This window comes from Meriones unguiculatus, chromosome 2 (assembly GCF_030254825.1).
Source record: "Meriones unguiculatus strain TT.TT164.6M chromosome 2, Bangor_MerUng_6.1, whole genome shotgun sequence".
In the NCBI taxonomy this organism is placed as follows: Eukaryota; Metazoa; Chordata; class Mammalia; order Rodentia; family Muridae; genus Meriones; species Meriones unguiculatus.
The window spans coordinates 40,918,210-40,940,143 of record NC_083350.1 but is presented as its reverse complement, the minus strand read 5'-3'; the positions used below and the strand labels follow the sequence as shown (position 1 = coordinate 40,940,143).

Genomic DNA, 21,934 nt, shown 5'->3' with positions numbered 1-21,934 from the left:
CTGACCTCCACGGGTATACACGTCGGTACAGGTATCTTCGGCCCATATGTGCAAGCATACGCACACCTTCCATGCACAAGAAACTGTGGATTCATTTCCTCCCTATGCTAGGATGCTAGCGCCTCACAGAGATCCAGTTCCATGCAACTGTTTTATCTGTTTCTCAAGTATCACTCTGGGACTTAGGCCTGTCTGAGCTTTATCTCACAGTACTAAGAAGAATGAATATATTCTTCTGAGTGCGTACAACTACCTTAGGGTTCTATAGAGTTTTGGAAAAACGGCCATTTTTTTTTTAAATATAATGATCATACCTGCCCTTTCAGGACTCTTGTGAAGGCTATGGAAACCAGCCAAGGTTCGTTTGCAAGTGAATTCATACTGTTTTCATGTCTATATCTATTTTTTGTCGATTGTGTTTACTTAAGCTGGTGATACTCACTCATGGACACCAACATTAAAATTCACCTGGAGATGTCCACTAAATCTAAAGTTTAAAAAAAAAAATCTTAAAAAAAAAATTGAGAAAGATGTGTGCGGTTTAGAAGTTCACCTCTCTGGCATGCAAAGAAGCAGTCTTACCTCCCTCCCGATTTTGCATGTTCTTGGTTTCTTAAAGCCATAGAAGGAGAACTGGATGGGTATCTTTGGCCATCACAATGTCATCTACGCATGTACCGTAGCACCACCGAGTCTGTGACTGTGAATGCTCCTGGGCAACCTGCTGCATCTCAATGGCTTTAGCTCACTGGGGACACTGTTGGTTATCCCCAAGAAAGTCAGGGACCAGGCACTCCTACAGCATATATGTGTTCTTGCTTAAATTAAAGTCAGAGCCCCTTTCCAGCTGCAGCAGGACTCTGTACAATGGCACTCCTGTAAGCATTTTGTGGAGCCCAAGGTACACCTCTTTGGAGCAGGGTCTCTAACAGAACTCTGAAACAAGCAGTAAAGCTCTTTTACTACCCGATACCCTTCATTTCAACAAAAGCTGCATTAGGGTTTGCCTAGACTGACGGGCCTTTGTGGAAAACTAGCTCTTAAGTAAATACCATAAAACATTCTTAATGCCACTTTAGCAGGAGAGGGTCCTCCACGATGTGTGTGGCCAAACTTGGAGTTGCTTTACCTCCTAGCTCTGCACCCTGCATGTGGAAATGATTGTGAGCCCTGGGAGCAGCTGCAGACATGGGGCGGAGGCTCTGTAGCAACACCCAAAGCTGGTTATGGAAGCCACAGAGCAATGTCAGTTCTGTTGTCCAGGAATGTGTTCTCAACACAGGTTTCCTGAACACCCCAAGAGGCGCAGGAGAGAAACAGGGATACCTTTGCTGTTTTATGCAGACAAGATTTATTCCCCCTCAGTGAGATTTTAAGTGGATCTGCAGAATCACTTCATAGACCACATTCAGTGGGTGATGTTGGTGTGACACACACAGCTCTGAACAGTCAGCACCTCATCCCGAGTATATGACATGTGGGACTATAAAGGCAAAAGAGAAAAATGAATTGGGTGATGTGATTAAATGGTTAATGAAAGTTTAGCATTTCTGCTTAAATGTGCCAGGCAACTCTGTTGCCAGGGACAAAGTAGATTGCATGCTTCCATCATCAAAATCATTCTCAAAGGCAGTGGTCTGAATGAGCAACTCCAGGATAATGATAACCAGCCATGTAGAATCTCGGTGACAAAGTTACTAACTCATCCCAAGTTGCTGTTTTCACTTTGTTACTATTCTTGGTGCTGGCAGACATGTCTGTACTCAGGCCATCTACTTGTCTGTACTGACATTCACTTCCTGCACCCATGCTGTCCCTCCAAATAAGACTGTAGTGGGTCCTTGTCAGGGAAGAGTAGGGGCTCCCAGGGCTCCTCCCGAAAGCCGCACAAGCAAGTGGGATCTATCAGTTACATTTTTAAGCTTGAAAGATCATCTTCTTTACATTGAAGGTAAAACTTCCCTCTCTCATTCTGGAGTGATTTTCTTATCTGGAATTTAGATTCCCGAGGCCATCTGGGGACATGTGTGAAGCCTGTTGCGCTACTTTGGAAATAGGTATCTGACTATACATCTGGCGAATTCTCCTTCCTTCTCTACTTTATGGGCCATATTTTCAAAGTCCAATTTAAAAACGTGGAGTGGGTTAACCTCAGCATAAATCCAAGACACAGAAGATGCTTTCATTTAGCCCCTGATTTTCGGAAACTTGAAATGGGATGGCCTTCAGAAGTGTTTTAGGTTGAAGAATAAAAACAGACACACCAAAAGAAGATTTGCCAAGCATATAAATACATAGGCGTTAAGCTTCCTTCTACCTAAACCAAATATAAATGGAAAGACAATGAGTAAACCGCACACATAAACAGACACAATCCCCAGCGGGTAAGTCATAAAGATCTGACAGCAAGGACCACATGCCTTTAAAACTCCCAGACTTTCTACTCAAATAATATGTTATTTGTCCCAGGTTTACAGTTTGTCCATTCCACTCAGCATCCTTGGCACATGAGCTGTCTGCTCATGTGTCTGGCTCTTGGCGAATGCAGCTGCTCACAGTGAGAACAGCTTTTGAGTATCATTCAGACCCCTGACATGGCTCAGATTGTATAAAACAAAGATTTGTAGCTCTTTGGGGATGGTAGATGTGTTTAAAGCAAAATACCTTCTCACTTCTTTCCTGTACTTGAATGTGGGGAGCTAATGCCAGAGCGGGGAGAGGCTGTAGGCACTTTCTTCCTCAGGGTACCAGGATGTTTCCCAGAGGAGGCGAGCAACAGTGGATTGTTGGTGGATATGCTCTCATCCACTGGAACAAAGCCTAATCTGTGCTTTCACAGTGCAAAATAACGTCAAATGAACACGCATGTGGAATGTTACCAGCATTTTTTCCCATTAACAAATGTGAAAGTATTAAGAACTACAAATCACTGCACAATGTTATTAATGTATGGGAAGGAAGCACATTCACCATTCTTTCAGGGTGAATGCGCATTAGGTTTATAGAAGGTGGATTTCCAGGGAAAGGAACAATTCTTTCGTCTTTGCTGCGTGGATATATTCAGTTTTGGTCAACACAGATTAAAACATCATTCTGCCAGGATGAGTCCCTAGGCATTGTTATGTGGAGGATTGCAGGTTGAAAGGCGAGGGGGCTCACACCTTGAACTCTTTCCCCAGTTTCTTTGACTGCCTTGGTATGCAAGGACCCATGCTGTGACCAGTGTGTTATTGCTTTGCAGGGAAAGGCGGGGAGCCCAGCAGGGGTCTGTGAACAGAAAAGCCAGTGAATGGGTTGGCGACTCCCATGCAGCTGGCCATCCGGTGGCCTTGCTGTGAGTGATTGCCGACAAGCCTTCTAAAGTGCTAGCTATTTCCAAGAAGCAGGTGAAATATGCGGCAATTACAGGGACAGCAGCAGCGGAACAGTTTACAAAAGGGTAGGAAGGCAAGGCATTTTACCTTCCTTGGAATGATTCAAGAGACTCGGTAGCTTTGCATAGCAACTAAGGGCTTCAGGAAGAAGGCAAAGGTTCTCTGGGATAGCCATATATACAAAGTCATTAGCGCCCCGCGGGGAAGTGTGAAATTGTCCTGTATGGGGGGTTGGGTTAACTTGTGTGGCCCCGATTGCAGCCTTTCTCCCCTTAGCCATTAAGAACAGATCTTTCCATTTAATCAGTGGGTCTGGAGCCCCAAATCACCAAAGCTATTGGGGTCCCAATGCCCCTTCTTTGCCAGGTGGCCTCATTCTGTTTCACTGTATAGTTGCATAGTTAGCTACAGAGAGCCCTCGGTTCTGAGACTGAGGAAGGAGCATGCCTGAATCTCATCCTCATCCCTCTCATCCTTTCTATGGATGGAGGAGGGGAAGCCACGTGTCCGTTTTAGATACATGGATTCTTTTACACGATTTGAGAGGTCTATTTGAATTTAGAATAAAGGAATGCAGGTCATCTTCTGGAGCTGACCTATTTATGACCACACAACAATGGGCTTGGCTTCAGAGACACTTTCTAAGGAGTCAAGAGGAGGAGAAAAACTTGTGAGGGAACCATCAGCAAGTCTGATTAGCAGACCAAGTGCCTTGGGTCGGTAGGGTAAAACCTACATAAAAGAGCGAAAATCAGGAACACAAAGGTTCATTTAATTAAGCAGCTGTGGCTCCCTTTTAGTGAACAAGATCAGCCAGTCGATCTGATCACCCTTCTGGAGCCCTGCTTCCTCTCTACGCATAAATAAGCTCAATAATGACGACCTAACAGGAAAACAACCTGGAAACAGTCTAAGCGCCATAAGTAAGGGGGGGGTGGTAAGCGAACGGCAGTGCACAGGCAGTGTGGTGTGGTGCACAGAGCTTAAAAATAGAGATGGACATATGTGCTGGTGTGGAAAATATCTAAAAATATTGGGCAGATAAAAGCAAGACGTTGAACAATTGTACATTAAACTTCCTTTTGTGTTTATAATGAAAACAGTGCTCTGCTCGGGTAGCTGGGTGTGCCGGTGTGCTTCCAAGAAGAGAAAGAGGGTGCTTAGACCCAAGTAGTGAGCCTAGGGATGGGAAAGGTGAGGGGCAAGGCTTGCATTTTTTCAAATTTTATTCATAGTTTTCTCTGTTCGGATTTTCTAACCCAGACCCTGTATTATGTACACAATTTGATTATGGAGCATTCGAATCTTTTCTCTTTTTTGTGCATTTAATTATTTATTGTGCTGTGTGTGTGTTCATGCATGTGTGTGTGTGTTTGTGCGTGCATCCTGTGGTGTGGAGGTCAGATGGTGACTTGCAAAGGTCAGTTGTCTCCTTCTGCCCCGTGAGATTCTGTTTGAACTCAGGTGTGGTAGCAAGTGCCCTTCTTGCCAGCTTTCAAACATTTTTCTGATAAGGAAATTAAGATCTGAGCTTGGTGTAGCAATAAGTTAAGTGATTGTGCAGTTATAAAAATAAAATGGAAGCGTAGCATCTAAATTTCTTATCTCTCATTTTTTTGAGCATACTATATTTCAGACTGTAATAGTTACAATCTACTAGATATGGCTTATTTTATGACATTTCAACAAAGCATGTACTGTTGCCTATTTTTCTGCTAGTTTTTTGGTTCATGCTCAGGAGTGCCTTGGAGATAGATCACTAAATGTTAACAAGACAAGATTTGCCAACATTTGACTGTGATTGATGGATAGCAGGCTGCTCATTTGATCTTTCTGGGCTTCAGTTTCCTCAACTATTCGCCAGGACTCTATTTCTGTAGCTCTAAATTTGCATATCCATTTGCCCATGAATTTGTTTTACCTCAAAATCCAGAGTAAAAAGTAGTGGGCTGTCCAAGAGTTCAAAGACAGAGGAGAGAGAATGCCACAAAACTTTGAGATTAAGAAATAATTTCCCCAATAACCCCAAACTGCCCCAGCACACACTGATACAGGAATTCCATCATTTCCTTTCCCTAATCAGCACTTTTCAGCTCTTGCTTATTCATGTGTTTTTTAATCACATCCATTTATTTCATGCATGTGTTGTGGGGGAGAAGGTCACACATGGCACCGTGTGGGGGAAGCAATAGGACAACTTGTGAGGGGAAAGGTTAGATCTCTTTCAACCATGTTGGTACTGGGGGTTGAAATCAGATCGTTAGTCTTGGCAGTAACAGCCATCCACTCACTGAGTCATCTCATCAGCCCTATCGTTTATTTGTTTTTGAGTTATGAAACAGTTATGAGCCTAGTCCAGTGGCCCAGATTAGGCTCAAACTGAACTTGTTTATATAGCCAAGGTTGGTCTTGAACTCCTGATCTTCCTGCCTCTACTTCTGGGGATTAGCTGTGTCACAACATCTGCCCCTTTAATTTTTACAAAAACAAAAAAAAAATCCAACTTTTTGTGTTCATTAGATCCACCCCAGTTCCCTGTATGCTGTGAGTGTGCTCTATCACTGAATTCTACCCACAGGAAGCATAATACATTCATCACTCAAAGTTTTATTGAGAGGCTGGAGAGATTTATCCGTGGTTAAAAGTACCTGTGCTGCTCTTGCACTCAGGTTCTCTTTCGGGTATCAAGATCTGTTTCCGGTAGTTATATTAGATGGCTCACAGGACACTGAAAACATGTGGTGTACAGACAGACAGACACACGCACACACACATTTTTAAAAATTGAAAAGAAGTACTTTAAATTAAAATTTTTGTGGTGTGGAAATGAAGACCTTCATTCAACTGAAACTTTTGAGACAGAGAGATCTCTGAAAGGAAAGGGGCTGGTGAGCCAACACTGACATGAGGTAGACAAACGAAGGACCAAATTTGGAGATAATGTCCTGGGATGCCAAACAGACCCCGAATGAGAGCCATGAGCCCTGTTCATTTTATTTTTTATTTTTTGTCAGCTTTGTGGGAAGGAAGGCATGATAGCCAACATTGCCTACAGCTGAGAAGGGCGAACAGCACGCCAGGTGTAGCGTAGGGTTGGGAGGATAGCTGTTGGTTAGCATTGTAAACGGGATGCTGTGATGTCTGATGATGCAGATCATCAGTCTGCAGATTTGAGCCAAGTCGTTTATGTTTATGTAGACGTGTAGGCCCTATGATTTTAGCTGAGTGGTTCCATTCTCTCACTACTGAAAGCTTCAGAATGTTTTCTTCAACAGCAAGACCAAAAGAAAATGGTCTCCCTTTATGTTCAGCTGCTATAAGGGGTCAACAGCTGGGTAGAAGTGCAGCTGGACAAAAGTGCATGAGCCGATGGGATGGACTGAAGAGCGCCCAGGAATACCTAAGTTTCAGATTCTGCTTGGCATCCCTTGCAGCAGGGCCCCTCTGGATGTTCCTGGAGCTCCCAGCCAGAGAGCCTAACTATGGATCCAAACGCTCAATGCAGTAAAGAGAAACAACCATCTTGATTAGCTACAGATAGAAGACAGATAGACAGGCAGACAGACAGATAGATAGATACATAGATACGTAGATAGGTATAGAAAAATTTACTTACAGGTTGGGTCAAAATGGGGCAGAGAGAAAGTCCTAAGTTTTACTGTGGTAGTGTGACTTCTGGATAGGCAAAGAAAGAGCCAGGATAGACACGTGCAGGCGGCCTTTTACCTGAGAGAGGAATCTCGCCACCAAGTCAGGGCTCATCCTGATAGCTCACTTTCATTTAGTATGCCATTTTCTGGGGAAATTCTAATTCCTAGTTCCCCATTATGTGAGCTCAGGATTGCTAAAGGAAACAACAACAACAACAACAACAAAACAACTTTGCCCTTCTAGATTTGATGGCTTGCTTTGGGGGTGAGGAGCTCTGATTTCTATGACTTGCTTCCAGAGACAGGAATTGTGTTGTTCATGACTCATTTTTGGGGATGGGGAGGATAGAAAGAGACAGGAGAGCAGAGAATGAGAGAATAGCTGAGAGACCTTGCTTTGGGGATCTTCGGTCCCCTTTAATTCCAAGTTCTCAGTTCAGCAGACTGTAGACCCTCACATTAGGAAATCAGTGTGCCGAGGCCCCACAACTTCATTTCTCAGGTGTTAGAGTTATTGAGGAGGGAAAGGCGCTTTTAAAATTCTGTATAATAAAAGATACATTAACAAAAGAGCAGAGTAACAAATTCATCTAGTACAGGTTTGATGTGACATTGGAAGCTTCAGGAAAAGAGCTCCAAAGAATCAGGGCGAAATTGTGTATTTCAGGCAAAGCTTTGTGAATCTTGGGCAGCGATGCAGAGGAGTGACTGGACAAAGAGGCTTATGAGCAAATGTGGTAAAACAGAGGGATCTTTAGCAAGACCTGTTTGTTCTGATTCTTCTTTGTGTGTATTCTGGCATGCGAATACTCTTTTCCTGTGGGTGTAGGGAGGGCAGCTACAGAAGGTCGTGTAGTGGGGAAGTGGGAAGAGTCCATGTAGGTTTTACAGCCTGCTCCAGAGGAGCATAGTTGAGAGGAAGGCAAGAGTGACCTTCGTGTTTCTGCTGTTTGATTTTTTTTTTTGCCTTATTTATTTTTATTTTGTGTGCATAGATGTTTGGTCTGCCTTTATGCGTCTGTACCATATGCGTGCAGTGCCCACGGATGCCAGAAGAGACCATCACTGGAGTTACTGATGGTTGTATGCCATCAAGTGAGTGCGGAGACTTGAACCTGGGGCTCTAAAAGAACAGCCAGTGCTCTTAACTGCTGAACCTTGTCTCCAGGACCAGTTTTTGTTGTTTGGTCATAATCATAAGGCGGCATAGTTTGGGTTGCATGTCTTAGACCTCTGGAAAACATATAATCTAATATTCCTGTGCATTGGGGCTTATCTTAAGTGTGGTATATTAATTAATTTTCTTTTCTTTTCTTTCTTTCAATTAAGAATGCCTCTATTTATTTTATTTTATTTATTACATATACAGTGTTCTGCCTGCATGCGAGCAAAGGGCACCAGATCTCATGATAGATGGTTATGAGCTACCATGTGGTTGCTGAGAATTAAACTCGGGACCTCTGGAAGAGCAGACAGAGCTGTGAACCTCTGAGCCATCTCTCCAGCCCCATTAGTGGCTTTTCTTATCTCTGTGACTAAAGATGCTTAAGGAAGAAAGGGTTTGTTTGGGCTTATTGTTTGAAACTGTGGTCCATTGTGGTGGGAAAAGCTTGGTGACAGTAGCGTGAAGCAGCTGGTCACGGCGAAGATTGGTGCTCAGCTCACTTTCTCTTTCTACCAAGTCTGGGGACACCACATCGAGGGTGGGTCTTCCTGCCATCATTACCCTACTCTTCTAGATCATTTATCACCGAGAAGCCACGAGGCTTCTTTTTCATGCTTGTGGATCCTGTCAAGATGGCAACCGATACTAATTATCTCAGGCACACATTCATGGGTCTTGGTTTCCTTAGGTGGGGATGAGGGCGGGGGCATCACAGCAATAATTTTTCATTTAAAAAATCACACTTTTTTGTTTGTTGCGTGTGTCTGATCACACAGGCACACATGTTTGTGGAAGCCATAGGATACCTTGTCAGTATCAGTTCTTGTCTTTCCCTGTCTGGGTCCCAGGGATCCAGCTGGAACATCAGACTTGGTGGCAATCACCTTTACCTACTGAAACACCTCATCAATGAAGTACCCGCCCTTTAGCAATCAAGCATCAGGCAGTTATTCAACGAGCTTCCTTCTATAGAATGACTGCTTTTGGCGGCTGGCTGAATCTATGTATGTGGCATCTAGAAGGAACATAGTTGGGTTTGTATGGCTGTGATAAAAGCCATGACCACAAAGAGCTTGGGGAGGAAAGCATTTATTTGGTTCGCACTTCTCCATCATAGTCCATCGCTGAGGGAAGTCGTGGCAGAAATTCAAGCAGGACCTTGAAGGTCAGGCCTGATGCAGAGACCATTGGAGGAGCGTGTGGCTTGTTCCCCAAGGTTTGCTCCCCACGGTTTTCTCATACAACCAAGGGCCACCTGTCCAGGGGTGGCACAGTCCACAATGGGCTGGGCCCTCCCACATCAATCACTGACTAAGTGCTAAAGGTTTGTCTAAAGGCAATCTGGTGGGGGCATTTTTAGTGTCAAGATCCCTGTCCCTGGATAACTGTAGCTTCTGTCAAGTTGACACAAACAAACAAACAAACAAAACTCCAAGCAGGACAGAGGGAAAGATTCCCGATCCTCCCTGAACTTGGTTTCTTCGAGACCGGTAAGGAGTGCACTCTGTTGCCGTAGTCACTTCCCAGCTCACCCAAGGATAAATCTGCTGTGTGACTTCATGAGAGACAGAGCAACGTGTGACCTCTGGAATTGTTCTGCAAGCGCTGGGACCTGGCACTTGTCATTCATGTGATTTTGCTCTGGGAAAGCAGTGGGGCTCACCGGGGGCCAACAAACTAATGTGTTTCATAAGTCTATGAAATTAACACCACAGCGCTTAAAACACCATTAGTGTAACAATAATGTAAATAAGAGTGTGTAACAGTAAATAAGAGCGCAGCTTCAGGAGCCTGTGATCACTGTCTTGTAACAAAACAGTCAGAGAGTCGCTCACATGCTTTCATAAACAGTAGCTGCCCTTTTTACTAAGACAATGAACCCAGGAGAATGAACTATGTCTCCAACCCCTTATCATTTCATTTCTTTTCTTTTTTTTTTTTAAAGATTTATTTATTTATTATGTATACACTATTCTGTCTGCATATACACCTACATGCCAGAAGAGGGCACCAGATCTCATTACAGATGGTTGTGAGCCAGCATGTGGTTGCTGGGAATTGAACTCAGGACCTGTGGAAGAGCAGCCAGTGCTCCTTACCTCTGAGCCTTCTCTCCAGCCCCCTTTATCATTTCTCATTGTGTTGGGTAATGGGCTTTTGTCCAGACCAGACTGGATTTGAATTCATGATATGCTTTCCTTTCCCAAGTAGTTATGCTCACAGATGCATGTCAGTATGTCTGGCCATAGTTCTTCTTTGACAGATTTTTTTTTTTCATGTAATAAGACTTTGTAGTGCTGGGAGATGACTTAGTGGGTGCACATACCTACCCTCAAGCCTGACAACCTGAGTTCAATTCCCTGGACTCACATGGTGGAAGAAAAGAATGTTAACCTCTGCCAGCTGTCTTCTGACCTCACACAGAGGCCTGGCATGGGTACAGGCAACCAATGCACACCTACAAAATGAATAATAAATGATAATGCGGCACAACATTTGAAGTCTTCACTAACGTTTTCTGTTACCTGCGGCCGCCGTAATGCATTGCTCTGCCATTTATAGAAAACAGGCATAATGTCTTTTCTTTCTCAGGTGCCAACACTCCAGGCCTAGGAGGAGACAGGGACAGAGCTGAGTGATGAGATTTACTCCATCTCCGACCTGCTTACTGGCTGTGACATAGTTATGGTGGCCAACCAATGTTGATGAGGAAATCCCAGACTTCCTTTTCCCTTCCAAGTCTGTTTATGAGTGTCTGTGCTGATGCTGGACAGCAGTTCTCAACCTGTGGGTCCAGACTCCTTTGGGAGGGCTCACATCAGAAATCCTGCGTATCAGATATTTGTATCATCATAACAGTAGCAAAACTACAGTTATGAAGTAGCAGCAAAATAATTTTATTGCTGGGTCAACCCAACTCGAGCAAATGTATTAAAGGTCACAGCCTCAGGACGGTTGAGAAACCGCTGCTTTAGGAACTCTGCCTTTGAATTAGGTAATGGTTTGGTTCTTCAGCTAGCAGACTTGTTTCCCCAGGCACGTGGTCGGGGTCTCACATAGAACTTCTTAACGTTTCCAGAGTCCTCCCCCGAAGTGTTTCTACCTTCCCGGCCTTGACCCTCAGCGGGCATGCTCCTCTCCCTTCCTCTACCTCTCGCGAGTTTATAGGCTGTGCCACCATGCTTGGTTTATGTTCTAGTGGGGTTAGAACGTAGGGTCTTGTGCATGATAACGAGGGCTCTACCAACTGAGCTACCTTCCCAATCCCAAATCAAAGATTTCTGGTAAGTCTACAGAACTAGAAAGTTCCCCCAGAATTCAGGCAGATGAATGACTTGGTTCCTGGATATAGAGAGCCCAATGGTATGGCTCCTGGTTCCATTCCCAGGTGGTCAAAATGAAGAGTTACTGACGGCTGAATAATGACAGGGAGTCTCTCCGCTTCTGCAACTGTTGGCCAGCGCTGCGGTGCTCCGGAGCAGATGCCGGGCTTTTAACTGTGTGAGGTCTCAGGCTCTTGGGGGAGATGTCCATATGGATGGAAGCTGCGCTGTGAGGCAGAACTCCCACAGGCTCCCACAGTGTCAGAGGCTCTGCCCGCCAGAGGCAGGACCCTCCTCGGTGGTCCCTAAGTCTGCACGGCACCTGCTAGCCAAACATGGTGGTGTTCTGTCACTGCATGAAAGCCACCTGCAGCGGAGAGGGCCTGTCTGCACAGAGCAGCCTGTGGGAAACCTTGGATCCTGTTGACAGCATGGTTTGCCGACAGGGGAGTTACACATCACAAGGACAGAGAAAAATAAAATAAAGATTAAAAAAACAAAAAAACCCAAAACCCCCCCAAACCCTGTGAGACTAGCCAGGCCCAGGGAAAAGTAGGAGTCCCACACGGTTAGCAACAAAGTGTTATCCTGTAGTGACAGGATGCGGGGGTTAGAAACGTTGACCAAAATTTCAAGTTCAATGGCCCCAGGGGTCACATTAGAGCAAACGTTGATGCTCACATAATCTAATTAAGTATTCACATCTTTGAGTCAGCTTGGTGACTTTAGACTTTCCTTGGTTTGTTTCAGCTTATAAAACATCTTCCTTCATAGTTACTATCTCCAAAGCAACAGTTTACATATAGGTGCTTTCCAACCTGTGATCCTCCATGTGTCTTTCTATTAGCTTGCGGTGTAAGGCCCTCTGCAGTAGAGCAGGGCTTTGTTTGGCTGGGAGCTGGCCCAGGAACATAGACAGCAAGCTAGTTTAAAGAGTGTAATCTGGCTGTATCCTGCAGGCAGCCACTTTGATCTCTTGTACTAATAATCACAATTGTCAGAACGTAGGGGGTGGTGGGGGCTGGGGGGGGCTTTCCTCTCCCTTCCCTTCCCCCTCCCTCCGGAAGTCAGGACTTTTGCTGGGAGATGTGAGGTTATAATCTGCTGCTAATTATCTTCTTACAATTAAGAAGTTGAGGCGGATGCCTGAAACCTCTAATACAATTCAGCCGAAATGCCCCCTCCTGTGACCTGTTTGTAATAGACTTCCCTCCTCTTCACTCTTCAAAGCAGGCCTCTGCCAAAGCCACCAGCTTCTGACTTTGAAGCTCCCTCGAAAAGCAGAAAAAAACAAAGGCCAAAAGTCAAGAGCTTTCAACTACATATGTTTTAGCCAAATTCACAAATGCTTCCTTTTTTTGTTGTTTTCAAAAAGTTACCTTTAGTGAGCTCTTTGATCTGGAAAAACAGAAACAGAAACCAAGACACCCCATATTGATTTTTTAAAAAAATTATATTTAACAATTGGCCTAACTGCAGATGTCTGCTTCTTTTAATTTTTTCCCCCCTGAAGATTGAAGTTTAACACAGAAGTAAACCATAGAACAACAGGTCAACTTTTTTTCTTTTCTTTTCTCCTTGCCTAGTCTTTAGGCTACTTGTCACATAATAGTCTGTTACATAAAGGTTCTGTCATGACTCCTGGTGGGAAGTGACCTTTGCTGAGCCCTGTGAACAACAGCTGTGGTCTAGTCTCAGGGTTCAGCGTCTGTCCTCAGGCAATAGGACATCATCCATCTATAGCCACCCTCAGATGTACTATCTATATTTATATTATGGAAATAATCCTTCATAAATTTATATTAAATTGACTTATCAAGTTCAGACATACATGTTTGCAAATTTATTGAAGACAACAAAGTTATCTTAGTCCATTGTACCTAGACTGTCTTATTTTGAGAACATACTCAAGACAAATGTTCAAAACTGAAGGAAAACCAAAGCAAGCACTTTTCAAAAAACTATCAAGAAAATGGTTAGCTAGAAAAGGGCCTAGCTAGAAAGCTTGAAGCCTTGAATTGATGCCCATGTTGTATAAACAGGTGTGGTGGTGCACCCTTGTAATCCCTACATTCTGGAGGAGGAGACAGGGTCATCAGAAGGTCAAGGCCATCCTCAGCTACAAAGCAAGTTCAAGGCTAGTCTGGAATCAAAAAGACCCTATCTTAAAATAAAAACCAGGCAGTGGTGGCACACCTCTTTAGTCCCAGCACTGGGAGGCTGAGGCACGTAGATATCTGAGTTTGAGGCCAGCCTGATCTTCATAGTGAGTTCCAGGATAGCCAGAGCTACACAGAGAAGCCCTGTCTTGAAAAAATAAACCAAACCAAACCAAAGCCAACCAACTAAACAAACAAACAAACAAACAAAAAACCCACAAAAAAACAAACAAAAAAATGAAACATATGGGCTTCTTTAGGACTAGAAGCCAGCGTAGCTCATGGCACTTGCTGCCCTTTCACCCATCTTCAAAAAAGTTGACAACTGCTTCCGAGTCAGCAGGGCCTTGTCAACAGAACAGTCACATTCAGATTATAAGGGAAAAAACAAACAAACAAACAAACAGTGTTTCTCCTTTACTGATCTTAGGATCATGGACTGAGGTGCTTTAAACTAGGCTGACCAAGGAAAAGTAAGGAACAGAAGAAAAGAAAACAAAAGGTGTGTGTGTGTGTGTGTGTGTGTGTGTGTGTGTGTTTGAGAGTGTGCACACATTTACATATGCTCATGGGAGAACTCAGCGATAAGCCAACATTCAGAGTGGTTAGGATTTGGCTGTTTATAGCTCATTTACAAAGAACAATGACCTGTAGTGACACAATGAGACAGAGGAAAAGGGCTTTGAGCGTTGAGGGGGATGATTCAGGGGAGTGCAAGTACATGGCAAAGCTAATGGTAGGTGCAGTGTCCTTAGTGTGACGTACGTAACTTTGGAGTGACCGACTTTGCTGTGTTATCAGTAATGTTTTTCAGTCACAAACCTCCCACCCTCTTCCCTATTAAAAAATAATTAGGGCTTCCTTTTGCTATGATAAAAATACTCTGACAAGGAAATTAAGGGAGAAAGGATTTATTTAATATTCACTTATTTTCGATACAGGGTCTTACTGTGTACTCATGGGCTGGCCTGGAAGTTATTATGTAGACCAGGCTGGCTTTGAACACACAAAGAACCGCCTTCTTTCTGCCTCTGAAAAGCTGGGATTAAAGGCCTGTGCCACTAAGTCTAGAAAAAAGGTTTTTTGTTTATTTGGGGTCTTTTTTGTTTAGCTCACAGTTCATCATGGCAGGAAAATCAAGGCCTTGAGAGCTTTGGGCTCAGAGGGTTTGAAGAATTCAGGTTGCAGGAGAGTCAAAGTGAGATCTTCTGATTCCCATCCTTGCAGACACTATGTATATATCTACCTGCCCATATACCCAGGCGGAATCTCAGGGATCTAACCAGCTCTGTGCTGTGGCCCTTTTCATAAAGAATTATAGGCAAAGGTTTTGACACACTGATGGTTCTCAGACCGCATATGCAGTGGAAACCTGGCCAGGTTAGGTTAGATCAAAACCTTCCTTTGCTCTGATTCTCAGTACTTTACTTCTGAGTCTTTATAACAGGGATGTAAAAATCAGCAAACTGGCTTTCAATAGAGCTCCTCAAGTGCACATGCTAGAGACGGCTGCCCTCATAGGCTGCCCTTGCTTCTTCCAGCATCCCGGTCTCTCCTTGGAACAGTACTTGCATACTTGAAAAAAGCAGCCATAGTTTTATTCTGTCATAGAAACTACATAAAGCATAGAGGATTTAGAAATTATTTCAAAGAAGGACTGAAACATTTTTACCTTTATGTATGTATGTACCTATGTATTTATTTATTTATTTATTTAGTGTGTGTGTGGTCAGGCTCTGGGACAAACACTGTTAACTGTGGAGCCAACTTGCCAGCCCAAGAGAGTTAAATCATACTGTTCTGCTCCTGGGAAATGGTATTCAAAATGCTAGTGTATTTTTCTGTGCCTGAAAATTCTTCCTTAAAAATAAAGAACTGGCCTAGCAGCTCTCTGAATTTGGGGCCAGCTTTGTTGAGAAAGTGAGTTCCAGTACAGCCAGGGCCACACAGAGAAACCCTGTCTCGAAAAAACAAACTAAACAAGCAGATTAAAAAGTCTGTTATACTGTAAATTGCTTTTTATCTGGCTTTAATTGGAATTTTACTAGTGCTATAATCATATCACCTGAAGTTCTATTTGCTTTCTACAATATTCTCAATTACAAATGTCCTGTGAAATAACTGTGCAATTGTTATTTTGCAGTGGAAGAAACAGGAATTCTGGGGATTGTCCTTTCCATTCCCCCTCTCACCAGACTGTCTTATTTTATACTGTGTAGCTCAGTTTGCTTGTAAGCTCTAGGTTAATGGGCTGTCAGCATTCATCTCCTTTCTCAGCTTTAACCTTCTATAGCCAACTATCTCCTTAATAACATAATTTAGACCTGCAGATGCCCAGCAACCTACGCAGTCTAGAGCTTTGTGAGAGTATTCTGCATTGGGTGCTGGAGGGCTCACACCTGTGCCATCATGGCTGCGGTCCAAGCTACCTGCTTTGCTGGTCTGCTGCAATCTGCCCTTGACCTTCTTGAGTTTATTCACTACACAGCAGCCAAAGGATCTTTTCAAAATGCAAATGTGATTATCCAACCATCAGCTCTGAGCGCTTGGCTTTGCTCTGCCCTTCCAGTAAAGGCTAGAATCTTTACCAAGCCCTGCACAGCCGGTCCTGAGGGTCTGCACTCCTCCCCTCCCCTCCCCTCCTCTCCCCTGCCCTCCCCTCCCCTCCCCTCCCTTCCCCTCCCCTCCCCTCCCCTCCCCTTGAGCTTCAGGTATCACAGTGCTTCCTACATGCTGCACCCCATCACACATTGCTTCAGGTCAGTCACCTGAAACTCTTCAAGGCTTTGGCCCTTGTTCCCTCAGAGGCCACACCCTCCCACCACCTCGCTGGGATGAACCTCTCTTTTTCTTTAGAGGTCAGTTTGTCATCACAAGTGTGAATAAGGCTTTCCTGGATCTCTGCGCCCATATCAGGCTCCCAGTCTTAGCACCGCACTGTTCCTTTTCTTGTAACAATTATTATAATCAATTAGAAATTATACCCATCTGAATAATTCTCAGATTCAAGACTGTATTTTCCTGTAGACTACAAACTTAGTGAAAACAAGAAGCACTTTATTGGCTCTGCCATTATGCCTTCATTCCTGGATCATGGCATTGCAAGTACTTATTAAAAGTACGTATTGGGTAGATGAGTTAATATATAGCTTGTTTATATTGGTAATAACTAGCAAAAATGGAGGCGAGAGTACTTCTGCTATAAAATAATTTTAGGAAATCATAAAGCTAATCACACATACACAGATGAGGTATTAATGTGGGATTTCTCCTGACCATTTCCCACAGTAGGCAACCCACCACTGTGTTGTATTATTTCTCTCTACTCCAACAATGCTGTCTGTCTACACAAAAGGAGAGGCTTTGACTGCTTGCTGAGAATTTAATAGTTACTTCCTTAGTTTGGTTCTTACTTCTGAAGTAAATCTACTTTTGTTTTTATTAATATCTAAGCTTTGGCTTGGGTACTGTGGGGAGAAAAATGATGAAGAAAGCATGGAAAAAATATGAAGAGGAGTAAGCAGTGTGACAATGACAGCAAAGGGAAGTTTCAAAAGGTTGGGGGTGGCATGTGCAAAGAGCATATAAGAACCAAGTAAGACCCCCAAATTCTCTAACTCAGCCTTCTCGTTTTACAGATTTACTTGACGTGGCCACGGTCTTAGATGTAGTCCTTAAAAACTCCAGCACGGAATTCTGCACATGTCCTCCGTAGAAGGTGAAATTCTAAAATACTTATGTAGTAAGCCTGGCACCAAATACTAATTGGGTGTGCATTTCACACACCCCGGATAGTCAGTATGGGGAACAATAGGAAAAGGATACAGAAGCCTGTAAAATCTCCCCCCCCCCCCCGTATGTTTCATACAACCCTTTGTTGGTTGCAAAACACTCGTGTGCGCCTTGTATCCTGCAATTTTCACAAAACCTTTGGAGAAGAAAGGGCAGGACTCTCAGTCACGTGCGGCATTGGGAGACACACCCAGGAAAATTTCACAACCTGTCCAAAGCCACAAGCTGATGAGTGCAGAACCAACACAGACCCCTAGACTCTGAATTTGGCACTGTTTCCATTCCCTCTTGCTGCCCAAAGACGCTGTGTTAAGTGTGAAACCTTAAGCTGAGGTCTACAAAATCTCCATGAAGTTTCCCACAGGGTGGAGGCTCCCCTTCCAAGCTTCAGACTGAACAAGGAATAATGTAGAACCTGATTTGCAATGACCCTGACCCCTCCTAGGCTCAGCCTTTCCCTTTCTCAGCACCAGGCAGGCTGCCAGATCTCACGGAGCAGTGGTTCTGTGGCAGGTTCAGCACGGAGCATTGGCTTAAACTTCTTGTATTGACAGTGATTTTTGTCTTGTGAACACAAACAAAGCCTGCCTTATGCATTCTTTTTATACCTGGGAAGGATTAGAATATATTTCCATTTACTAAACGATTTGCTCTAATGCAAATATCATAACAACAGGACAGTGGTTCCCTCAGAAATAATGTATGCTCACCCTTCCATTTCAACAACTCAGTGAGTTTTTGGCGAGTTTTGAATGTGTTTTTTTATAGTGACCACGAAAAGGCATTTGTTTCCTCCCTTTCAACTAGCTGGGCTGGCGTTTCCTTACCTTTTCTTGACATGGGTTCAGTGTTTTGCTTCTGTCTGCCCTTCCAGCTGGTAACCTGCAGGTACTTGGATGGAAGAAGCCTCCTTCCACCCAGGAAGTGCTCCAAGTCCCACCCCAGACACAGAGACACTCACACATCAACACACACAAACGCCACCGAGTACAATAGTTTGACGTACAGGATGCGCCGCAGAGAGGTCAGTTCCCTTCCACCCACAGACCTCTGTGGACCAGTTCAGGGCAGTGAAACTGGCTGGAGTTCCTGCAAATCAGCATCCCGGAAAAGGAAGGTCTGGGCGAAGGGGAAGGAATATCCCATCCTGAGGAAGAAAGATTAGGTTCGTTCTGTATGACTGCCTGGGGATAACTTCCAGGTTTACAATGCGCTGCAGCTCTTAATTTAGCCTGCTATCGGTTTAAGATTACTAAACTGTATTTAGAAGAAAGACACATTCATTATTGTTATTAAGCAATCTAATTTTAGAACTATTACCAGAATAAAACTCAGGAATATAATAATATTTAACCAGAAATGTGACTAATAAAACTCCCTGAGCTTCCACATTTTCGTATTAAGGACTGTAATTAAAGTAAATAGTGAGATGGGGAACCTCCTTTTGGGTGATACAGTGAAGAATGAATTGCTTTCAGCAGGCGTATTTTGGATAAAGGGGCAACACCAATGACAGATAGACCTTTTTATATTTGATACCATTTCATCTTAATATTGATGGTACAGCATATTTTTTTTAAAGTTTGGCTGAGTGGAGAACACACTCTATTCTTAGCTAGTGCAGAAATACATCATGGCTACTAGGAAGAAATCTTAAACATATAAATTTCCACATTTTTTTTTTATTGCTGTTGTTAATTTAGGGCCTCACACATGAAATGCAGGAGTTTGACCCCTGGACCACAACCTTCCCTCCCTTTTTGTTGTTGTTGTTTTGAGATTCATTGTGTGCGGCCTTGGCTACTCTAGAACTTTATATGTAGATTAGAATAGCCTCAAAGAAATCTGCCTCCAGAGTGCTGGGGTTAAAGTCGTGTGTAAGCACACTGGGCAATCCTTCCCCTTTGTTGAGACAGAAAAGTCTTGCTACATAGCCCCAAGTAGCCTCAGACCCACAAGCCTCCTGCATTCTTTTAATGTGTATATCTAATTTTCTTCATTTGTCTTTTTTGTCTAATTACCTTGGCTATACTTCTCATATAATGTTAAAGGATATGTTTTTGTTGTTGATGGTGGAGTTGATGGCCTTCTTGACTTCAGTAAGGAAACTTCTGCTTTGTTTAAAATCATTGTCTTAGTTATCGTTCTGTCTCTGAGGAAAGCCATGGCCAAGGCAGCTCATAAAAGAAAGTGTTTAATTGGGGGTTTGGTTACAGTTTCAGAGGGTTAGGTTATGATCATCATGGAGAGAAGCTGCGTTGCAGGCAGGCAGGCAGGCAGGCAACAGCTAGAACAGTAGCTGGGAGCTCACATCTGCTCTGAAAATTCCAGGCAGAGAGAGAGAGAGAGAGAGAGACAGAGACAGAGACAGAGACAGAGACTGAGAGACACACAGAGAGAAATAGAGATAGAGACATAGAGACTGGGCCTGACTTGGCATTTTGAGACCTCAAAGACTACCCATGTGACACACCTCTTCCAATTAGGCCATACCTCCTAATCCTTCCTAAACAGACTACCAACTGGAAAGCAGACATTCAAATGTATGAGCCCATTAAACTATATATGCTAGTTTAATGTCTGAGTTCCTATTCTGTTTCTATGTCTGAAATTGCTGGTAGTTGTTGAGGAAACTTCCAGGGTTGAGGCGTTCAGGGTTTGATTGGTAGACATTAAAGCCTTGTCTTCACCAATGGCTAATTAGTGTATATATCTATCTCCAGGACTTGTACCAGAATCTTAAGTGGTGTCACAATAATGGTTGGAAGTCTTGTCTTGCATGCTAGGACACTGCATCACTATCTTTAAACATGGTCTGCCATTAAACATGTAGTCTACTTATTGCGTGGAGATCCTTGAATTATTGTGTTTTCTTTGCTCCAAGTCCTAATGAGTGGATTCTTGTGCTAAAATTTCTGTATATTTTGTGTGGTAAGTACTGACTATTGTAGTGGATAAGGGTCTAAGTTCAAATACGATGTGTATGTGTGTCTGTTTTTACTGTTTGACCTTGGGCAAATTACTTATTATGTTTATACTTCATCAGATTGGAATAATAGCAGTAATTGCCTCTCAGGGATGCTATGAACTTCCTATTGAATCACATGAATAGTTGGCATATGCTATGGTAGTTAGTAACGGCTGATAGCTTTTTTTTTTTTTTTTTTAACCTGTGGCTAAGTTTCCCCTGTCAGCCTTCCTCTCAAGTATGGATAGCTACCTGATCTACCTACTTCTCAGGTCTGTCTTTGAGGCCCTCCTACCTGTTCTTAGGCTCATGTTGTAAGGATAAACTGTTAGGATGTGTTTATCTTTGAGATGACCGGTATTCTTAAACTATTCGGCCCTGAGGTAGTGTTACAGTTGTCCATCTGCTAATATAAAAGACCTACAAAGACTTGGTTCTGGCTTTACTTCTGCTTACCTTTTACCTCACTAGTTGTGAGCCTGTCCTCCTCTAGAGAATTTGGTGAGAATGTTCATCACCTGGCCCCCAACCGTCATAACACACATTCATGTGATTTTCACTAGTGCTTTTCCAAGAGACAGTGATTTTGTGATAAAGGATATCATCTCACCTCAGCAAAATTGCTTTTAATTATCTTGAACCAGAGTTCACAAACATTAAATCAGTTAACCAATTTGTTCAGTTAGTACATGTTCATTTGGCCCATATGCTCGAGTTATCACTGTGCCAAAGCGTATAATATAAAATAAGGTAGCGATTTACCCCGAAGCAGCCGTGGTGTGAGCTGAATGTGGCATGTGTAGGGAGCGAGTAAAGCCTCAGTGAATGTGGGTGGTTTGACATGGGCTGGCCATGTCAAGGACCAAGGCCTCCGCCCATGGAAAACTGGCAAAGTCTTCCCTCTAGCCAGTCTCAGGAGGTTGGCAATGTCTTCTCCTGGACTCTGTGCAGATAGATGTAGATAGTGTCCAAAAACTAGCAACCACAGCTTCCTCTTCATGAATGTTTACAGCCTGAGATAGCCACCCTACAGACATCTCCTATCTAGATTACCTACTGTTCCTGTTGTGTTTTACTGAGTGAAAGAGCAGAGGTTCTGCAAGTTGAATACTTGGTTCGGGTCCATTAGATTGTGGTCAGTCCACTGGACCCCAGCTTTTCTGCATATGTACCCGTGTGTTCTTTCTTCATTCCCTAACTGCCCCAGTGAGATTTCAAGAACCCAAACCATGCTGGTTACAGCAGGCATTGTGATATCCATTACCTTAGCACTAAGACAGGATAACTTGTTTAAGGAGATCCTGGGCTACATGATGAAACCCTGTCTCAAAGAAACAATGGCAAGTTCAAGTTTAGTTGAATAAAGCAAAGACCAGAGACTATGATTATCTGAGACCAACCTCTTAAGATGAAAGTGTGGGTTGATAAACAACCTGTAAGGAACATGAGGAGATCCTAGCTGAGTCATGCAACTTTTAAAATAGAGCAACATATTTAAACATG

General features: G+C 43.4%; 1 long non-coding RNA gene across 1 annotated transcript in view; it reads right to left on the bottom strand.

Annotated features, from left to right (window-relative positions):
- The window catches only part of LOC132652316 (uncharacterized), a 28,700-nt gene extending 10,264 nt beyond the window's left edge, over positions 1–18,436 (bottom strand). Inside the window, exon 1 of the long non-coding RNA XR_009589814.1 lies at positions 18,291–18,436. This is a non-coding gene — a long non-coding RNA (uncharacterized LOC132652316). The remainder of the gene's footprint in view (positions 1–18,290) is intronic.
- Positions 18,437–21,934: the final 3,498 nt, after the last annotated feature.